This window comes from Crocodylus siamensis, chromosome 2 (assembly GCF_052110815.1).
Source record: "Crocodylus siamensis isolate JL-2025a chromosome 2, ASM5211081v1, whole genome shotgun sequence".
Taxonomy (NCBI): Eukaryota; Metazoa; Chordata; order Crocodylia; family Crocodylidae; genus Crocodylus; species Crocodylus siamensis.
The window spans coordinates 288,174,683-288,181,131 of NC_143396.1; positions in this window are offsets into that span (position 1 = coordinate 288,174,683).

A 6,449-nucleotide genomic window follows, 5' to 3' on the forward strand; every position below is an offset into this window, starting at 1 on the left:
TGCAAATAAAAAAGAAAAGGACCCCAATAACCACATGGCTGCAGCAGAAAGCTTTGCTCTCTGGGAAGGCACAGACAAATCTGCTGCACGATCACGGATGGGTAAAAACTCAGCTCTCAGGGAAACTGGGACTAGCCCAGTCCCAGAGCGCTGGCGGGGAGAAGGAGAGCAAGAGTTCCCCGAAGAGGCTGGGGACTTGGGCCTTACAGTCTGGGCAGCCAACCTGAGATGCCTTAAAGGGCCCAGCTTCCAGAGTGGGTGCTCAGCCTCACTGCCTGATGAATGCGAGACTCCTTCACGGGACCTCAAGTTACCCACTCAGGAATTGAAGCATCCATCCGGCTATTAATAGCCTCTACTGGCCTGTGCTCATCTTCCGAGCCATGAATCTGCAAATTCAAGTCCCTGAATTCGTGCATCTCTCGTGGTGACCCATGGCCATTTCTTCATCAACAGAACAGCAGGTTTTCCAACATGGAAAAGGAGACAACAAATGCTGCCACAAGCGTGTGGAGTCTGAAGGCTTCCCCCCCTCCCACGGGATTGAAAGCACATTGCACCATGAAGCTTTGCGAACCTGTTAGCAGATTGAATCGACAAGTCCCCAGCAACACTTGAGGGGGAAGTGAGGGGAATGTTCCTGCTCACTGGAGTGCCACGTGCTTTTGCAGTCCAAAGGGGACCGGTTTTGTTCCTGACAGCCGAGGAACCGCAGGAATCTCAGCTCATTAAATACTCTCCTCAACTAGAGTTACCGTGCTCTGAAGTCTTCACAGCAGTCATGACACTGCATGTTTCACCAGGCAAGCAGCCCAAGCAACGCGCAAAGGACACAGCTTCCAAGCTGTGCTGATACAGAAGAAGCGAGACACAAGGGAAGGGAATTTGGGCCATAAAAATGGGTAAGAAGAAAAATAGGCAAATTCACATGTTGTCTTGGATGCCAGCATATTGAAATGCTTAGCAGCATGTTCAGTTGGCTGCACCAATACCTAGTGTTAGAAAGCTTAACACTTCTCCAACCTGAACGCATACGTATTCATTGCAGACGCTGTGAAACTTGATTTTCCAGTCTTTGCTGGTTAAGGATCCCAAGAGAAAAAAAGCAAGAAAGTAGGTCTGCTAAATAATGTGACCGGGGATTACACTTTATGGTGAGTTCTCTCTGACACTCTCAGGCACAGGGTATTATTTATATCATCAGTGAGCTCATGGTGTGCAGTCACAAGATGATCAGGAAGGATGCACAGGCCAGCTCCAGCATTTACCATGGAAACATATGTTAGAGTAATCACAATAGTTCCTTTCATAATCCTAAAGTGCTCAGTGCTGAACTGCAGGCTGCCTATCTACCACCTCCCAGACGTCTGAGCTTCACCCTGGGTCCAATGCAGTCAGTATCTAAACGGGTACAAGTGACGCAAGACCAGGGTCCTAAAGAGGAAAAATGACTTAAGCTTTGTTGATAAGACGATTCTGTTGCATTCAATGCTTACATTTTCAACGAAGAGCTGGCACAACCAAAGCTTCCAAATTAGATTTGGACATTCAAATATAAATAAATGAATTGTCATTAAATGCTGCCAATATATTTAAAATACCCAGGCATTTTGCGGGGCTCCAAGTCCTTCATATGCTTGCATTTCAACCTGGCCTGATTTTTTTGCATTTTAAAAAACTTGCAACAAAGCAAAGTCATTAGTATCGTTCCTCCACACTGGTACCCACACCCATAAATCCCAGTGTAAAACAGTGCAGGGCTGTGCAAGCATCCTGCTTTATCAATCACTTTCCAGGAAATATTATGATGTTGTAATTGATTTACATGAAGGGCATATACAAACGTTCAATCTCCGTTCATTAAGTCTCTCCTTTGTTTCAACAGGATACCTAAGAAATACAGAATGCAAATATTGATTGAAATGTTAGCATGCACTGCCAGCTTTATAACTTACACCGGGTGCTCTTACTGTAACATTTGCAAAAATTCTCCATATGAGCTAAAGGAAAGAACACAAGTAAAGCAAAGCACTAAATTGCAGGCTTTTAAGGATGCCTACTGCAAATAAATGAAGCAATTACAGAGTTATTAAATAATTTTCCTGTTGATTGAGGACTCAATCATGTTTCCAATTAAAATCAATGGGAGCAAGGTCCAACCTTTCATGACAACTGGTCTGTTTCCACAACTCCTCCATGCCCAAAATAAGAAGTCTTCACTCCAAACCTGAAAACACACTAATCTGCATGCCACAGAAACAATGAAAAGTTACTTAAAGACAGAACCGAAATGAGAGGATACCTTTGAAATGAGCCCTGGTGGCTTCTTGAGAGCCACGATCCTGCTGTGTTAATATTTTCGTAGTCACCGGCTGTTTTGAACACCCTGTTAGCTCAAGGACCTTGCACGTGAAGTGATTGCAGCCCGCTTGATCCAAATGCCATTCCTTAGCCTATGGAACAGAACTCGCTTTTCAGTCTTAGCAGCAAGTAATTGTCACCCTTTTTAATTCCCCCTGTACTCCACCTAGGAAGAATCACACCATGCCATCAAATCCAGTGCTATGTATGTTTCAGACCTTTATCACAACTGATTTTCCCCACCAAAGCCATATTCCAAAACAACTTGCCATACCCCTGGCATTTGCAAGCCACTGAAGCTACAGCTACTGAGACAGAAAAGCACATGGCAGATCCTGTGGCTGGTTCTCACTGCCAGAGTTACCTGGGATGCTTTAGACAGTGTTCACATGGAGACTGAGCTGTATTTGTAGGGCGTCATTCTCTCCACTTTGCTTTAGGTAACTGGAAGTTAAAGGCTATGTTAACCACAGGAGCAGAGGATAAATAATATAGGCAAGGATCAGAAGCAGGACATGCCAAAGCCATTTACATTACTGTCACTGGGAGACAAGCCTGGTGTTGCTCAAAAAGCATAAGTGAGAGGGAGCCACCTGCCAAGGCAGACTTTGATCTGAATCCAAATGTAAGATGCCTGCCATTCCTGAAGCATTAGCAATGTGTCTCGTACAGATGGCTACAACCTTGGCATCTACATCCCACCAGACTAGTTTTCCTTTCACTTTACCTTCCAATGAGTGGAGAGCACTCTGGAAAAGAAATTGAGCCATATTTCTCCGAAGAGCCTTAGCACAGGTTTTAGAAGCTGACCAACCCCTGATCTAAAGGAAAACATGGGCAAGCAGACGGACAATGAAAGCAGTGAAACAAACTTCTCTGTGAACAACCCACACCAGTACGAGGAGAGACACTACATTGTAAACCCCGTGTTAGCAAAACATGAAGCAAATAAACCTACTCAGCTTTTGAACATAACCAGGAACTTAGGCTGGAAGTATTTAATATATTTTGGTTTTAGTAATGTGCAGTTCTAAAGCGATGCTTTTCTAATGAGATTCCCAATGGGGACAACCCTTTTTTAACTCCAGCCTACCAAAAAAATGCCCCAAAACAACATAAATGGAAGAAATTAATAAAATCTAAACAACCTAAACCCAATTCGTACAGACCATTGATCCCGGAAAGGGAAAAGAGGTATAGACTCTGACATGCACAAAGGGCTTCACTATTGCTATTCTGGAAGGTGATCAGGCACTAGGGTGAGAGCCTCCAGTATAAAACCTTGAGGCAGAAAGAAGTTTATTAAAAACAAGCCAAACTGCTGATGGCACAAGTCATTTCCTGACCTAGTACAGGAAGAGGTGGGCATGTACAAAAATGGAAAGAAATAGAAGAGAATGAAACCAGTGTAGATAGGACTACATCCATGTGCAGCACCAGGAAGATGCTATGTAAGCCGGCACTTGCTGGAGGCGGGAAGGGAGCAGACAGCTGCATATTCTTGCATCAGTGCACCTGACACAGTCTAACGCCTGGTGCTGCGTTTCCAGTCCCAGAGATGCATTGCAGCAGTTCATGGTTTGCATTTTTGGTAAGCCCAATCCTATGTGAAGCTGCATATCTTCAGGGTCAAATGAAGTCACTGAGAACTGGGCATCACCCGCCTCTGATAATCCATCCAAACAAAGTTCAGATTTGGCAGAGCACTTCACCATGTCCTGGGTGTTTTGCTCACTTAGGGACGGACGTACATTGAACTGCTTTGCTAAATTGGGACCCATGCGCAAAACATCTCATCCTCAGATATTTATTGTGGAATTGATCAAACAGGATTTCAAAAGCAAAAAGGGAACAACCAAACCCAGTCCCAATCTCCTTCTCTAGAGTTTTCCTTCCATCTTCTGCCATCTGTGTGCTCCTGGATCAAAGTCTTTAAAGCGATCTTGGTAAGCACACATATTCTTGCATCTTTCGCAAGCCATGCTGCTTTTTAAGCCTTGCGTTTCCTTAAATGCCAATACTGAGATGGCACAAAATCCTCCATATCACCTGCTGCATAAAACAAGAGTGTTTAAGTGAAAAAGCTAATGATTCTCAATGACAGCACCGGCAAACAGGTGATAAATGGGAAGCAAGTAAAAGCAAGCATCTTATTTGAACAATTAAATTTTGCCATAGCCATTTAGCATCAAAATGAGAAGTTAAAAAGAAAAACACATCCTGTAAAAAAATAGATGCTGCTGTAATAGAATTGGCTGGATTTTAGCTGCTTCACTGCCAAACTCCTCCATGATGTGGGTGTTCAGGCACTGAACACAAGCACCAAAGTACTTGAGTTACCACCTCACCTGTATCATTAGTAGGCTGGGGACTTGATTCGAGAGCAGTCTTACAATCATGGAATTGGAAGAGACCTCGAAGGTCACCTGCCTGCATGTCTTTTAAAAACAGAACTGAAAAAACTTCAAGAAAGGTTGGAGGGATGCATCTGCATTAGTCTTGCGGAGGGGCAATGGATGCAGTCTGGCATGACCTTTTGCATGTATTAATTAACTTTTTGACTAGAAAAGTTTTAATATAGCTAAGGTCTGGTGCTAATTTCATTTTAGAGTATTCAAATCATTGATGGACCCTTGCTGATAACACATTTCAGTTATAAATCTCTCTCAAAGATGCACTATGTATATTTTAAGCCTGTCACAACCAAAGCTCAGACATTTGCATTTGTGCACTAGTTCAGCTACTTATAGCACCAAAACCTGCACTGCTTCATGCTCAAAAGCATCAAGTGTGAGTGAGGAAATAAACCCAGAGGGGAACTGGTAGTTAAGTGAAAAAAGAACTAGTTCAGAATAAGTTTAAATCATCGACATTTACATTTAAGCATGCCCAGGTGCAGCCGGCTCTTAATGATCTGGGATCTGCAAGAACTTCTTATAAGATTTCAGTTCACCTAAACTTGAACCCAAATCAAAGAGTTTCTACTTTTAAAACACTTGTTGTGTGAAGTGTTACACAATGGAAGTAAAGCTGCGCCATCTACAGGGACAGCGGTGCAGTACAGGGAGCCGTGGAGATAACCTCTGCCACAGTTCAAAGTGAGTGGCAGCCCACAGAGACTTACCTGAGCTACTGGTACTTCTGTACGTGTTAGGGTAGCAAAGAGTTCAGCAAAGCTCTCCTCGGGCCTTAGATAAATCCACGTCTGTTGCAAGACGGCAGCATACTGATACGAAGTACGTAACCAGGTACGATTTAGTGTTTAGGTGTGCGTTCAATGAACAATATTATTGCTACAGTTTATGCTCTGCACAAATCAAAGGAAATATTATTTTCAAGAATAGGCCCAGTGCATACAACCGAGATCCAAAGGATGTCTATAGCTGATCTTCTGTTGTTTTCCACTGTCAAACTGTCCTGCCAGTTGATGCATTACATCTGGCTACATTTAAAGTTTAGCCACCAACAACGGCTAGAGGAGGCACAGCCTTAGGCCAGTTCAGTTACACAGCGATATGGTCGGTTACTATTTAGGTTATTGAGAAACAGCCCCCTAAACTTGAAATGCAACTTACTGAGCCTAAAAAAACATAAAGTGTGACAAATTATTGTGAATGCATGCTTAGACGAGGTTTGAACGATGGAGTTTCAAAGTAGAGGAGATCTTGACTCCTTTCTGCTGTGCAGGACACTCAATGGACAGAAAGGAGCCTTGGTAGGCAACGGACAGAAAGGAGCCTTGCCATGGTCTCACTTTATAAGCAGCCTACAGGAGCCTCCCGTCTTTCAGCCCAAAAGAAGATACTGCCCTTGGCTACTTAACACCTCTCTACTTAACACCCAGACAGAACAGATGGGCCTGTAGCTAGCATAACTTGTGTCCCCCAGCTCTGCTAATCTCTTCCACTTACCATTCTGGATTTGGAGAAGAAGCTAATTTACAAGCCTGCTTCAGATTTGGATGCTCTAGGCATTTTATTTTCTCACGGGGAGAAGAATCCATACATAGACCCACTGTGGAAGCTGGCTGAGGGATACCTCCTTCTCTTCTTAGAGAAAATGCACTTTGTTTCATCAGGTTTAGCCAA